This window comes from Scylla paramamosain, chromosome 5 (genome assembly GCF_035594125.1).
Source record: "Scylla paramamosain isolate STU-SP2022 chromosome 5, ASM3559412v1, whole genome shotgun sequence".
Lineage (NCBI taxonomy): Eukaryota > Metazoa > Arthropoda > Malacostraca > Decapoda > Portunidae > Scylla > Scylla paramamosain.
Genome location: NC_087155.1, coordinates 31355316 through 31370863, shown reverse-complemented (window position 1 = coordinate 31370863; position 15548 = coordinate 31355316). Strand labels below are relative to the sequence as shown.

Genomic DNA, 15548 nt, shown 5'->3' with positions numbered 1-15548 from the left:
GTTAGGTAAGGCAACAACAGTCAGTCCCCTTGACGTCACCAAGCAACCAGCCAGGGCCCTCTTGCTTCCATCTCTCTCTCTCTCTCTCTCTCTCTCTCTCTCTCTCTCTCTCTCTCTCTCTCTCTCTCTCTCTCTCTCTCTCTCTCTCTCTCTCTCTCTCTCATTCCTTTCGTGTTTCCACTCTCCCCTCGTTAGCTGACTTCCATCGCTCCCTCTCGCTCTTTCTGACGTTTCTTTTGTTTTATTTTTGGAGGGTTGTATACTAATCTTAATGTTCTCCCTCTTCCGTCCCTCCTCCTCCTCCTCCTCCTCCTCCTCCTCCTCCTCCTCCTCCTCCTCCTCCTCTTCCTCCTCCTCCTCCCTCATCTCAAACTGCAGGCGTGTTGCTGTTGTTGTTTTTTACTCCTTATTCTCTTCTTTCCCCTCATTGGCCCCTCCCATCTCGCATCCCTCCCGCTCCCCTCACTTCCAGGATCGCCTCTCCCCCTCTCCCTCCCTCCCTTTCACCCTCCCTCACTCACTCGCCAAGCCTCGCCTCCCCTTCCCCCTCCGGCACTAGCAGTCCGCCCCTCCCGCCCCCCTCGCAGTGCTCAGCCGGGAAGGCGGGGAAGGTCCTCAGTCTAGCAGAACGCCGGCTGGTGAGAGGTGCCGTGTGTCTGTGCTGCCGTCACTCGCCGTGTTGCGCTCCGCGTGCCGCGTTCATCCGCCCCTCCCCTGCACGCACACAAGTCCATCGCTAAGGGACGCCGGCGTTGCAAACTTAAGGCAGTAACAATCCCCTCCGGTTCAAGGGAAACTTCGCAGGCGGTGACGGCGCCGAGGCGAAGGGCAACAGAGAACTGCGGGAGTGAGGGACTTTTATCTTCATCTCCGGTTATCAGTTGCTCTTCCAGGCGACGCCCCCGAGGCAGTGCAGGCCTGTCACAGCCTCCGAGGTGCTCCCGGCTGGCCTGAGGGGACCGGCGCCTCCCTCGGGCGGGTCGGCGTCCCATATGTGTCGTGCCGCTTTAAGTGTCGTGGTGGTGATCGGGTCGTAGCGTGTCGGAGCAGCGGTGGTGAGTGGTGGTGGTGGTGCTGCTGCTTTACAGGGAGGGGAGGTAAGGGGGGAAAGCGTAGGAGTGGAGAGAATGGAGAGATCTGAGGGAGGAAAGAGGGAAGGAGGGAGTAAAGACAGGCAAGCAAGCAAAGGTCAGGCTCTCTTCGCCCGGCTTGGTGCCTCTACCGGCGTCTGGCTCTGGCTGTGCTTGGCCATCCCAGCGCCCCGCCCTTCCCATAATACTACTCACCCTTGCACTCCTATACTACTTCTTTGTGGCCCTCCGCGGCTCTAAGTACAGGCTTCCATTAGGTCAGTGATGCCTCTTGGTCACCAGAACGATGTGGGAGAAAAAATGAGCAGGAGGGCACACCATTCTAGAGCAGCGGTATCGATTTGTTTCCGTCTGGACCCGGTAAATCAATAAGAGAGAGAGAGAGAGAGAGAGAGAGAGAGAGAGAGAGAGAGAGAGAGATAGTGCGAGTGTGTGTGTGTGTGTGTGTAAGAGCGAGATGCCACAGAGAGAGAGAGAGAGAGAGAGAGAGAGAGAGAGAGAGAGAGAGAGAGAGAGAGAGAGAGAGAGAGAGAGAGAGAGAGAGAGAGAGAAGGGCTGGAGGATAGGTGGCACTGTGGATAGGAGAGAGTTCGGGGGTTAGGGAAGGGGAAGGGGACCACGCCTCTCCCTCCGTCTCTCCCTCCTCTCTCCTCCTCACCCGGCTCGGTCCTGCTCGCCGGCCGTTTTATCTCACTGCCGCCCACACTATCGACTGCACTGCGGCTCTTGACTTGCGAGTGCTCGGCCCCGGACGACCCGAGGCGGCGCGGGGAGGGTAGCCGAACCAAACTGAACCGAACCTGACCTAATCCAACTTGACCTCACTTCACCTAGCCAGACCTGCCGAACCAATGCAACTAATGAATATAAACGATGGATTGATGCAAAAGAGGACCTAATCTGAGAGTTTAGATGAGTTTAGATGGGGCGAGTAAGTTGAGATTGCAAGGTTTAATGAGGAGACGCCGGCTTGTTCCGTAGGCTTGATGAGGACTGGCCTGAGTCGCTACAGTGCCGGAATGGCTAAGCAGCGACTGGGAGGACTGAAGGAATGGCTGATATGAGTAACGATCAGCAGACATGACATGAACGGGGTTTTCCCACACACACACACACACACACACACACACACACACACACACACACACCGGCACCAGAAGCCCTTAGATACCTCAACGAAGACTAAATTATCGACAAGGGGAGAATGGTATGGATAAATAAACGAGGAAGCAGTATGGAAGTGAATGAATGAAATTAGATGATAAATGAATGAGAATACGTATGGAGCTGTGTGTGTGTGTGTGTGTGTGTGTGTGTGTGTGTGTGTGTGTGTGTGTGTGTGTGTGTGTGTGTGTGTGTGTGTGTGTGTGTGTGTGTGTGTGTGTGTAACGGAGTGATTGCCTAACAGGACTAACCAGAACCAGATGACGTGATGTGATGACAAAGTGGAGGAGGAGGGAGCGGAGGAGAAGAAGGAGAAGTGCAGCGGAGGTGGAGGAGGAAACCAGGAAACCAGAAAACCCTTGTATATAACTGTCTGCCTATCCGGTCCAGCATCACCGTATAGACAAATAGATAGATTGCCACCAGGATAGATAGATAGGTAGGAGTAGAAAGAGGAGTAAGATGGAAGAGTTCGTTAGATGGATGGATGGAAGGGATGAAGTGACGCGAGCAGGGGGAAAAAAAAAAAAGTCTATAAAAACGAAAGAGGAAGCTATTAGGAAAATGGGAGAGGGGGAGGAAAAAATAAGTTAATCTGAGGCCAAGAGAGAATGAGAGAGAGAGAGAGAGAGAGAGATGTGCATGGCAGGATTCACGTTATGTTCATGTAAATATAAACAAGAAAGGCGTGTTTTGTTAGCACAGCCTGATTACTGCGGTACGGTTAGGGGTAAATATGTACAAATGAGAGAGAGAGAGAGAGAGAGAGAGAGAGAGAGAGAGAGAGAGAGAGAGAGAGAGAGAGAGAGAGAGAGAGAGAGAGAGAGAGAGATGTGCTGCAATCTCTGGCGCCGGCATAAACATAGAAATAGGATCCGAAAAAAAATGAGAGAGAGAGAGAGAGAGAGAGAGAGAGAGAGAGAGAGAGAGAGAGAGAGAGAGAGAGAGAGAGAGAGAGAGAGAGAGAGAGAGAGATGCCGCAATCACTAGCGTCGACATAAATATGAATTAAAAAAATACCATAAAAGAAAAATAGTGAGAGAGAGAGAGAGAGAGAGAGAGTAGGGATGCCGCAATCACTGGCATACACACACATAGAAATAAACACTGACAAAAACCAAACAGAGAGAGAGAGAGAGAGGGAGAGAGAGAGGAGCGCCCGCAATCACTGTCTGCCACCATTGCATGTTGACCCTCCGCTGATGAAATATGTGTGGGTAAATGCATTTGTCACTGGCTGGCGACGTCGGGCGGGCGGGCGGCGGGCGAGCAGAAGAGAGAGAGAGAGAGAGTAGGGAAAGGCGAGTGTGACCTTGTGTGTTAGACAGGCAGACAAACAGACAGACGGAAAGACGGTCAGATGTAGCGGTGGTTAGAGTCACGTAGAGTTAAAGAGGGTCACGGTTGTTTTTCTCTCCTTCTTTAATTACTTCGAGTTACTTAAGAATGTAAGGTAAGGCTTTCTCTCTCTCTCTCTCTCTCTCTCTCTCTCTCTCTCTCTCTCTCTCTCTCTCTCTCTCTCTCTCTCTCTCTCTCTCTCTCTCTCTCTCTCTCTCTCTCTCTCTCTCTCTCTCTCTCTCGTGTAGAGTGGAAATATGTGTAGGACGAAAAGCATGTAGAGTGAAAAGGTTGAGAGTTTTTTTTTTCTTCTTTTTTGTCATTTGTGTTTCGACAAAAGAAAGAGAGAAGGGGAAGGGAAGGAAAAAAAGGTCGTTTCGTTTAGGTCTTTTTTCTGTTTTAGGTTTTTTTTTATTCATAGAGGAAAGCGGCTTTGTATTTTAACAGTTCTAAATCTGTTTCAAGTGAGAGGAAGCTAAAAATATATCTATGAATATAACGCTTCATCGTCTCTCTCTCTCTCTCTCTCTCTCTCTCTCTCTCTCTCTCTCTCTCTCTCTCTCTCTCTCTCTCTCTCTCTCTCTCTCTCTCGTGTTACGCTATGCTGTGTTTTGCTCTTTTTTCTTTTTTTCTCTCTTTTTTGCCCCTGTTCTCTTTTAATATTTGTTCTTTTCCTCGCATGTGTTTCCTGCGCCCCTCCCTCGGTGGTGTTGGCGGGCCGTGGCGGTGCCCTGATGGTGGTGATGATGAAGCTCCGCCACTGAGCAAAGTTGTAATGTGTTGACTTGATTCGGCGTAACTCGTATTCCTTCGCGCCTTAGTCTTGCTCTATTTCCTTTCAACACACAGATGGGCGCAACTGAACACACACACACACACACACACACACACACACACACACACACACACACACACACACACACACACACACACACACACACACACACACAGCCTCAACCCTCGTAATGGCGGCGCATCGTTTGGCATAATCACAATAGCAGGCAATCATCGGAGGTGTCATGGCCGAGGGGACGCCGGGGATAAGGGGACGCGGAGGGGAGGGAAAGGGGAAACTGTACCATGACGGGGTAAGGGAGCCACGCGATGGGAGGAAACTAAGGGGACAGAGGGGAGTTGCATGACCTGCCGGGTGAGGGGTCAGTGAGGGGAGTAAAGGTGCCTAGTCCTTCGTCAGGCACCCGATTAGAGGGGAGTTTACCTGCAGGAACGAGGCGGGGGTCTGTAATCAGGGTGAGGCAGGTGGTGGCGTCGATACGTGACGCTGCAGCTCCTGCCGGCCTCTGCATGGCGACCGTGGGGGGCAACGACCCTGCTTGTGTGTGTGCCCGCCCCTTTTTGCTCCTCATCCTCCTCCTCCCTGCTTCCCTCTCCTTCTCCCTCCCTCCCTCCCTTCCTCCCTGCCCGGCCATCGTCACGAGCGTCCTGCCTCAACATTCCTTTAGATATCAATAGCCTTCCCTCGTCCGTTTTGTTTTCGTTTCTGTTCCTCGTCCCTGCCGTGCCTGCTGGTGCCTGCTGCTGCCCGCTGCCTCTCGCCCCTTACTGCTCCTCCAACTTGCCATACTTTTCCCATTTTCCCCTCCCACTTGATCCTCCCACCTGCTTTTCCCACTTGACCGTCCATCTGCCCCTCCCCACTCAATCCTGCTCAGCTGACTCTGCCCAGCTGTCGCTCCCAGGTGCTCCTCCCACTTGCCCTTTCCAGCTGTTCCTCCCACTCACCACTCCCAGCTTCACCCCCACCTTTCCTTTTTTTTTTTGTGTGTGTGTGTGTGTTTGCTCCTCCCACCCTTCCATCCTTGCTTTTCCCCCTCCCACTTGTTCCTCCCTCCTTCCATTTGCTTCTCAAACTTGCCCTTTCCAGTTGACCCTCCCACCTTCTCTTCCGCTTACGTATTTCTTCACCTGTCCTTCACACCTGCCCTCCCATAAACACCTGACTCTTTCTGACTAACCTCCTCTCTCCTCTCTCCCATCCATCCTCTCACCTTCATCCATCTGCCCCCCCACTTACCCCTTATTTCCCCTTACCCTGCCTGCCCCTGGCCACGCACAGACCCTTCCAACAGTCGTATGTGGTACCTTCCTCCCTTGCCACTTTAGTCTACATTATGCATGACTAGTTCCCTGCTCACGTCCCCTCACCGTCCCCTCACCGTCCCTGCTCCTAACGTGTATTCCCTTCCCCACTTCCCCAACGCTGCACACCACCTCACTCTTCCTTCCCTATCTCCCCTCTCCCGGCCTGGCCCTCCCCCACCCCCACCTTCAGCGCGTCCCGTCAATAACTCCTCCAGCAGCCCTCCCCTCCTATCTCCCCTCCAGGCAGGCAGGCAGGCAGGCAGGCAGGCTATGCTTCCCTCTAGTCCAAGGACGCTTCCGGTGTGATTCATTTCATTGCGTCCTGAAAGAGAATTGGCAGTCGTTCATCACAGCGATGGTTGCCAGCACATCAGTACTTGTGTGTTTTGTAGCATCTCAGTAGTTGTTGATTACTGTGTGTGTGTGTGTGTGTGTGTGTGTGTGTGTGTGTGTGTGTGTGTGTGTGTGTGTGTGTGTGTGTGTGTGTGTGTGTGTGTGCTCCATACATCCCCGGTAGGTGGGCTGAGGCTTGGGCACAGGACAGCGGCTGGAAAATTGTTCAGCTTTAGTTAATCCCCGTGGGCTGCACCGCCGGCTCGCCTTCACCAAACTTAACCGGAACTTAAGAAGTTTTTTCATGAGCGTATTTTTTCGCTAGCACATTAAGATTTGGTATCGGTGTTCATATTGTTTGTTGGGAGACTCAACCTGAAGACACGGTCACCGCTCCACTTTGGCCAGGGTCCTGAAAGTAAACTTTTTAACAGTATTACAAAACGCTTCCATCCTGGTAATGTTGTTTCAAGCTGCTTCATACGACTCCTTGACAAAGTTACCTTCAGCTTGGCTCAGTTTATACTACTCCGCACGGGTGTGACGCCCATGCAGACTAAGGAGCTAGGCTCTGCCAAGGCGCCACCTGACAGGCCCAGGCGACGCTTAGCTGCCAACTACCAGGGCGAGGCACTGACGAGGCATTATACATCAACACTAGGCACTGCCCAGACTGCCCATCATGACCAGGCACTGTCGACGCACCAGAGCCAGACTGTGCCAGGGTTTCGTCACAGGCTTACAAAGCGGTTCTCCGTGAGGACATCCCTCCCGGATCACATAATTTATAGAATTCTTTCGTTCATTTTTTTCTTTCTCTTCTTTTTTTTTTCGTGATGAAGTGATGTGATACAGAAGGCTTCCTGTTGCGAACGTGGTGTGGAAAACATAATGGTCGAGGATTTCCCTGAGTGTGTGTGTGTGGGGGGGGGCCACACATATCAGCCTCACTTTCCCCTGTCTGAGCGGTGACTCCTCGACGTGAGTCTTGAGAAACCTCCCGCTGTGCTGCCTCAGAGAGATAAGAGAAGGAAGGAGATAGGCGGTGGCTGCCGAACTAAGGAAGGAGGGAAGGAGGGAGCGAAGATAGGCTGCCAGAGTTGACGTTCACAGAGCCAGGCAGAGAGAGAGAGAGAGAGAGAGAGAGAGAGAGAGAGAGAGAGAGAGAGAGAGAGAGAGAGAGAGAGAGAGAGAGTACAAACGAAAACCACAGTGAGAGTACAAACGAAAACCACTCCTGCAGGAAGCACGCACGCCTCGGCTGGCCACTGTGCGGCAGCGACCTTCAGGCGGCGAGGTTCTCTGTGCAGGCGTGTGTCGTGAATCACCGCCACGCCTCGCCACAGACCCGTCATTTTCTGGCTCATTCCGGAATTTCCCTGTGTCTTGGGAGCGGGAAGGAACGGAGGGGAGGGAATGTAGGAAAGGAAATGGGTCTCTGTGATTATGATTATGTTCGTAAGCATGCGGAGAGAAACTAAAACCATGGTGCTTTATTGTTTTGGTTATTTATTTATTTTTTTTCATACATCTGACTCTTGTTTATATTTCTTGATTGTCTCTCATTTTACCAGTGTTTATTTTTTTCCTTCTTTTTCTTTATGAGCGAGTTCTTTTCGAATTGTTTGACTTATGACGTGATGTTTGCCGTGTTCGTGATTTGCATTTTTGTTAGGGATATTCAGAAAGAAAATTAGGAAAGTTAAATCATTTCGTTATTACCGTTTTAATATACATTTTTTTTTTAATGAGGATGCAGCACTGACCTTTCTTTCTTCACTATCCATGTATTATTTCCTAAGCCTTTCCTTCTTTCTTTTTCACACATCAACTTATTCACTTTTCCTTGCTCTACATTTCATAGATTTTTATTCTTGTATTTCCTCTAAGTTCCTCCTAAGTTCCTCTTCATCCACATACATGAAGGGCACAGCGCCAGTCTGGTATTCCTTTCTTACCTATACTTTAGCTATTTCCTGCAGGCGTGTGTCCCTCCTGCGTTATTTCCTCGTCTTTGTTGATGTTGGTATTGACGAAAGACGTGACAGCACAGAGCCTTGAATACGCCGAGTGGTGCAGCCGAGAGGAAAATTGTTCGGCGAGCCACGATCGTAGATATATTTTTCCACCTTGTGTCAACTGCAGGAATTGAGGTCCGGGTGATGGATGACGGGGAGGCGGTGAAAAGGGAAACACGCCAAGTTGTCAACCTGAAAATCACTAGCATTAGCATTTATGAATTATTTTTCTCCCATTATTTTTCCCGCTTTATTTTTTTTTTTTTTTTTTTTTTGCTGGCTGCGTGTGTGTGTGTGTGTGTGTGTGTGTGTGTGTGTGTGTGTGTGTGTGTGTGTGTGTGTGTGTGTATGTGTGTCACCAAGAACACCGCAGCGCACTCCAAGACTGCGACATCGTCCTGCTCCACTTCTTTTTATCTGCATTCATATATTCTATTTTTCTTTCTTTTTTTCCCCCCTTCTTCCTTTTTTTGCTTCAGACAGGAAGGATACGTTTCCAATAGATCTTGGAAACGTCTCTCTTATCTTTTTTTTTTTTCTGTCTTCTCATTTTCTATCGCTGGAATTTTAAGCACTTTCTCTGGTCTTTTACTTAAGCACCTTCCTAACTGATCTCTCTCTCTCTCTCTCTCTCTCTCTCTCTCTCTCTCTCTCTCTCTCTCTCTCTCTCTCTCTCTCTCTCTCTCTCTCTCTCTCTCTCTCTCTCTCTCTCTCTCTCTGTCTGTCTTATGCATACACTAATTTCCTTACACACACACACACACACACACACACACACACACACACACACACACACACACACACACACACACACACACACACACACACACACACACACACACACACACACGCAAGAGAATCACGAAAGTCTCATGTCACCGCTAGATTCTCCTCGTCCCTGTAGCGTCACAACGAGGCCGGCGGGGAGTGAGGGAGTGCGTCCGTCACCTCCTGTGTGTCGTCACCGCAAGGCCGCCGTCACCACCACGCCAGAACACTCATGGGCGTGAAATTTTCCCCCTGTGTGACGGCGGGGAATGCGGTGATGTGCGTTCTGCTGGTGGTGACGTGTGGTGGTGACGGTGACGGAGGGTGGTGTGTGGTGGCGTATGTGGTGATGTGGTGTGTGTGTGTGTGTGTGTGTGTGTGGTGATGTGTTTATGTGGCGATAGTGTGGTGGATTTGTTTGTTTGTAGTGGTGAGTGAATGTCATATTATCAGTCCTCCTCCTCCTCCTCCTCCTCCTCCTCCTCCTCCTCCTCCTCCTCCTCCTCCACCTTCGGCTGGAGGGAGGGACGGGGTGGAGAGGAGCCTTCTCCTGTACTATCATGTCTCTCCCACTAATAGTTAGAGTAGAATAGTTACCCAAACAGCCTAGTAAGGTCCTCAGGGTCTGTTGCTGTTTGTATTCCTTTGTATTCCTCCTCCCTCTGTTACGCCATACACAGATAACTCCAGATGATTTCAGGTGTCTTTATGGGTCTCCTGAAGGGCAAGACGCAATTTGTGTGCGTGTCCGTATGTACGTGTGTGTGTGTGTGTGTGTGTGTGTGTGTGTTTGTCATCCATGCCGTTCGTTTGCGGAATTAATGCTCCACCAACACAACACCATATTTTCTGACTTCTAATGGAGCTCAGTTAATCAATCAACTTATTTGGACATAGAAAGAGAGAGAGAGAGAGAGAGAGAGAGAGAGAGAGAGAGAGAGAGAGAGAGAGAGAGAGAGAGAGAGAGAGAGAGAGAGAGTCTGAGTAAGCTTCGTCATCGTCATCCGCAGCACGTCTTAAGAATAATGGGAAGCCTAGCGACTCTCCATTAGACCTCAAAAGGCATCGTTTGGCAGCTGACGGCGAGGCTGACGGGGCGCTAGGAGGTGGTAGATGGCGGTCTGTATGCGCCAAGTAGGTGATGTGTGGCGTTATTCTCTCCCACGTGAAGTGTAGAGATGGCAAGTGGGCGGCAATGGTGACGTGGAAGTAATGTTGCGAGGATGTGAATGTTGAAGTGACGTATCTTAATTGGATGGTGGTGGTTGGGTTTGGCTCGTCAAGATGGTCTGTCTCTACTGCTGGAACGGTGGTGGTGGTGGTGGTGGTGGTGGTGGTGGTGGTGGTTCTGTTTGTATATTATTTTTTCCTTATATTTTTGAGGTTAATTTCTTGGACTAATATTGTTTTTGTATATTTTTTTTTATGTTGTTGTTGTTGTTGTTCTCTGGTGGTTAGTTGAATCATCCTTGAGGTTGTGACAGTAATTTATGCCTTAGTATTGTTGATGTTATTATTATTACTATTATTATTATTATTATTATTATTATTATTATTATTATTATTATTATTATTATCATTATTATTACTACTGTTTTTGTCGGTCTGTTGCTGTTGTTATGTTTTCCACCACTTTGCTACTACTTCTACTTCTGCTACTACTACTATTGCTACTACTACTACTACTACTACTACCACTACTACTACTACTACTACTACTACTACTACTACTACTACTACTACTACTACTACCACTACCACTACTACCACTACTACTACTACTACTACTGCTACTACCACTTTTCCACTCATTAGCGCTGTAATCAAGACACGTGAGTGGTCATCTGGATGCACTATTAAGTACTAACACACACACACACTCACACACAAATGAACCTACAAACAACATATGTGCGCACTCAAATTTACATCCATCTCACACACAAGTACACATTAACGCACGCACACGCAGGCTCGCAACCGTGAAATGAATGGAGTAATTGAGAACACACGCCTGCACATCACTTGTCTGCCGTGAAAACCTGAGGAAAGAAAGCTTCGGAATTTATGTGTGATGGAGTGAGGAGTGTGCGTGTGACTTCTGAGAGATGAGTGCGTGGAGTGGATGTGTGGAGTGAATGACTGACTGTTGATGGAAGAGAAGTGGTAGATGCATGAGGTGAAGTGACTTACGGAGCAGTGAGTGAGTGTTATGGGAGTGAAGAAATAACTGGCCGATAGACTGATTAGATGGTTTTGGTTGTTAAGGTAGTAAGAGGATGATTAATGGATAAACTGATCAACCGACTGACTTTGACTCATACGGAAGTACCTGACTGACTGAATGACTGACTGATTGGTAGTGCCAGGGAAATGAATAGAGGAATCACTGAAGGAATGACTGACTGACTGGTTTTGGTGTTTAAGGAAGTGAGAGATCGGATTATTAGATATGCTGACTGACTGAATAAGGAAGTGAATGAAGAATCGACTCTGATTGGCTGTGTTAGGAAAGTGAATGGAGGAAGTAACGACTGACTGGTGGGTGGGGCAGGTGGAGGAGGCCATGAGAGATAGAAACCATATGGAGCATAACACGGGGAATATTTTTTTTATCGAGTGGGTGTGGCTGCGGTGTCTTTAAGGAGGTGGAGATTGGAGGGGGTGGAGGGGACGGCTGGGTTGTGTAGAGAGGGAAGGGTCTGGTCGGGCCTGAACAAATCTGAAGTGCAGTGAAGCAAAGGTTGACGTGACCACACCTGCTGCCTTCTTCTTCCTATCATTTTTTTTCACCATCTTTTTCTCTCATTCTGCCTTTCTCTCCTTTTTTCCCCCTTTCCCCGGCTCTCTCCCCTCCTCCATCTCGTCCTCTCCTTTCTCCTCGTTCCCTTCCTCTTCACCACCCTCTCAGCGGCCGCCCGGAGAGGAATTAGAGGAGATAAGAAAAAATCGACTCTGGTAGTGGTGGCAGTGGTGGTGGTGGTGATGGTGGTGACTGCGGTGCCGTGCTGGGGGAGCTGCGGCCCAAAACGTGATGGGGGAGGCTCAGACCCACGCTTCCCCCACCACGCCCCCGCCCACCTCACCCCACCACCCCACCTCATCCACTCCAGTCATAGATAGAGATAGATGGATGCTTATTGACCACAAAATCCACGTTCAGTATCTTCCATACAGTAGTTCGTTAGATGAAGATGTTTGACGTTAGCTTATTCTCTCTCTCTCTCTCTCTCTCTCTCTCTCTCTCTCTCTCTCTCTCTCTCTCTCTCTCTCTCTCTCTCTCTCTCTCTCTCTCTCTCTCTCTCTCTCTCTCTCATATTCTTTAGCTGCCATTTAGTTTTGTGTTCTCTCACGCAGCGCGGCTACCTCCTCTTAGCGGAACGATGTGTGTGTGTGTGTGTGTGTGTGTGTGTGTGTGTGTGTGTGTGTGTGTGTAATAAAAGCCTAAATGCGAGTTCTGTTATACCGCCGTCACACACACACACACACACACACACACACACACACACACACACACACGCTGTTCGTTCATGTTATTGATGCATAAATATAGAGTGGAGCGCCAGGTGTTGGTGTATTAATGCTGGGGTAATTGAATGTAGCCTTTGATGATGAAGTACCAGTGCGTTGTTTTAATGGAATAATAACAACCGCTTTGTGCTCCATTATTAAAAGAGTGGCTGGTGGGGTGGAAAAAGTAATGCATTTAAAGAAAATACTCCTATGTGCATTAGTATCTTGATGTAACTCTCTCTCTCTCTCTCTCTCTCTCTCTCTCTCTCTCTCTCTCTCTCTCTCTCTCTCTCTCTCTCTCTCTCTCTCTCTCTCTCTCTCTCTCTCTCTCTCTCTCTCTCCCTGTTACTTCTTTTTATATCCTTCCTCTTTCATCCTCTCGAGTGTACTTCCTCTCTTCTCTTTCCCCTTATTCCTCGTCTTTCCTGCTTCCTCCTCCTCCTCCTCCTCCACCAACTCCTCCCCCTCCTCCTCCCTCGTCACCTTCCCCCTTTCCTTTCCCCTTCCCGTTCTCAGAAGCATCACGTCCGTCGCGGTGTCTGCCCCGGTGACCACAGCAATGTTAGCTTGGTGACTCACAGCCTCCTCCTCCTCCTCCTTCTCCTCTTCCTCCTCTTTCTCCTCCTCCTCCTCCTCCTCCTCCTCCTCCTCCTCCTCCTCCTCCTCCATCTGCTCTCTCCTTCCCTTGCTGCTTCTATGCTTTTCTCTTCTCTTCCTACTTCTTTTTTTTTTCACTTATCATCATCCCTCCCCCTCCTTCTTACTTCTTCTTCTTCTTCTTCTTCTTCTTCTTCTTCTTCTTCTTCTTCTTCTTCTTCTTCTTCTTCTTCTTCTTCTTCTTCTTCTACGTCTTCTTTCTTATCTCCTCCTCCTCCTCCTCCTCCTCCTCCTCCTCCTCCTCCTCCTCCTCCTCCTCCTCCTCCTCCTCCTCCTCCTCCTGGCTTGTTTCCCACGTGAGATAATTCTTTCTCCTGCTAGTTCTTGTTTATTTCCTGTTACATTTTGAGGCGTATTTAAAGATTGTGTCACATTTGCATACTAAATTCCCGGCAGTATGTTGATGCGAATACTTACAATGACAGTAATGCCCCTTGCTCTTTATGGCCATTGCTCGTCCTGGTATTCTTGGCTGCGTGCTGTGAAATTGTTGTGTTATGGATGGATTGGCTGTGCTGTGTTCTGTGGTGCTGTGTGTCGTGTCGTGCCCTCCTCCTGGTGGTCCTCCTTGAAATATATTAAGGTGCTGCTGGGAGAAGGTTTGTATGAAGGAGTGTGCGTGTGTGTGTGTGTGTGTGTGTGCGTGCTGTTTGTTATCTTCTTCTTCCTCTTCTTCTTCTTCTTCGTCTTTCTCCTCCTCCTCCTCCTCCTCCTCCTCCTCCTCCTCCTCCTCCTCCTCCTCCTCCTCGTTATTATCGTTCCTCCTCCTCCTTTTCTCCCTCCACATTCTCGTTATGAACCAATAAATCTTCTAGTATCTATTCTTCATTCCACCACCACCACCACCACCACTACATCCTCCTCCTCACCTTCTATTTCTTCCTCATCTTCACTTTAACTCATACTTCCTCATCTCCCCCCGATCATTCCCACGCCCCTCCACCAACACCACCACCACCACCACCGCCTCCTCCACCAGTGTGCGGCTTCACGTGGCGGAAATAAATTCAGCGCTCACTGGAGAAACTGATTGGCCTCTGGATCCCGGCGACAAGCGTCCGAAAGGGGAATTAGCCAATGACAAGGAGCGAACACCTGAGTGACTCTTCTGATTGGGTGATTGGAGTTCGTCTCGTCTTTCCCGCGCCGTGATTGGTCTGATTGTGTCCATTATGTGATTACGAGGCTTTTTTCTTTTTTTTTTCTCTATCGGTTGGTTAATTTTTTTGATCGTTTTCCTTTCATGCATACTGCCTTTCCAGATCTGATTGGTGGATTAGAGAGAGAGAGAGAGAGAGAGAGAGAGAGAGAGAGAGAGAGAGAGGAGGTGGTAAGGAAAATAACATAGATATAACCGTGCTTAAAAAAAAAATAGTGAGAGAGAGAGAGAGAGAGAGAGAGAGAGAGAGAGAGAGAGAGAGAGAGAGAGAGAGAGAGAGAGAGCATGTGGTCCTAGATTTAATTAACTTGCTTTTTAATTAACCTGATATTAATACCTGACTCACGCTGTGTTTTCATACGTGTGTAATAAGTATTTTGCATATTTTTGCTTAATTTTCTCACACCGGTTCGAGATAATCGATTCGTTATCTCGATCCAGGTTTCACTTCCCGAGTCCTTGATCTTTTGTGTTTACTCTCTCTCTCTCTCTCTCTCTCTCTCTCTCTCTTGTTTCCTGCTATTGTTTCCTACATATTTCACTCGATTCTGTCTCTTTAAATACTTCATGTTTCAAAGTCTCGCAGTCACTGTTTCATTTTCGGGTTCACTGTTTAATCTACCGTATCGGTGACTCATTCGATGCTTCACCACGTCATCGCTACCGGGGAAGATGGGAAGGAAAAGAAGGGGTTTGATGGAAGAGGTTTCGAAGGATGGCGTTGAGGGAATGAGGATGGGAAAGAAGGAGATGATAGGGGATGGGGAGGGGAGGGGTGGAGATGTAGGGAATTGAGAAAGGGGGAAGTGGAGTGGTTAGGAGATGGAATCAGTCATGCACGTAAGGTTATTTCATACACAATTAAGTTCGTACACTAGTTGATGCATGTGAGAGAGAGAGAGAGAGAGAGAGAGAGAGAGAGAGAGAGAGAGAGAGAGAAAGGGCGTGTTCAGAGTGCCTGACGGTCATAGGGACGTTCATAAATACACACACACACACACACACACACACACACACACACTGTCCTATTTTTCCCCACCTTTACTAAACCCATATGCATCTTTTATTTATTTATTTTTTATTTATTTCACTTCGACTATTTTCTTTATTTTTTGTCTTTTATTTTCCTCCTCTGTTTTTCCTCCCCTCTCATGAAATGGGAAACCGTTGGCGGCGCTTTTGTCACCAGGGAAATTCTCTTTTTATTTTTTTTATATAGATATATATTTTTTTGTTCGTCCTTTCCTTCATTCTATTGCATATATTTCATTGTCTGTGTGTGTGTGTGTGTGTGTGTGTGTGTGTGTGTGTGTGTGTGTGTGTGTGTGTGTGTGTGTGTGTGTGTGTGTGTGTGTGTGTGTTGCTGCGTCGCGTTTTTCTTTTCTTTCTTTTCCGTTCTTTCTC

The 15548-nt window shown here is 48.7% G+C and overlaps 1 protein-coding gene across 4 annotated transcripts in view; it reads left to right on the top strand.

Moving 5' to 3' along the window:
• Nucleotides 1-15548, top strand: part of LOC135100831 (proteoglycan 4-like) — a 149732-nt gene that overhangs the window by 22528 nt on the left and 111656 nt on the right. Inside the window, exon 1 of one of the 4 annotated variants that reach the window (XM_064004248.1) lies at nucleotides 631-645. The exons of 2 other annotated variants lie outside the window; for them this stretch is intronic. The gene's annotated coding sequence lies outside the window, so the exon portion shown is untranslated. Of the gene's footprint in view, nucleotides 1-630; nucleotides 646-666; nucleotides 1056-15548 lie in introns of those variants that run through there. One more of the 4 variants, XM_064004247.1, reaches the window with a different exon arrangement.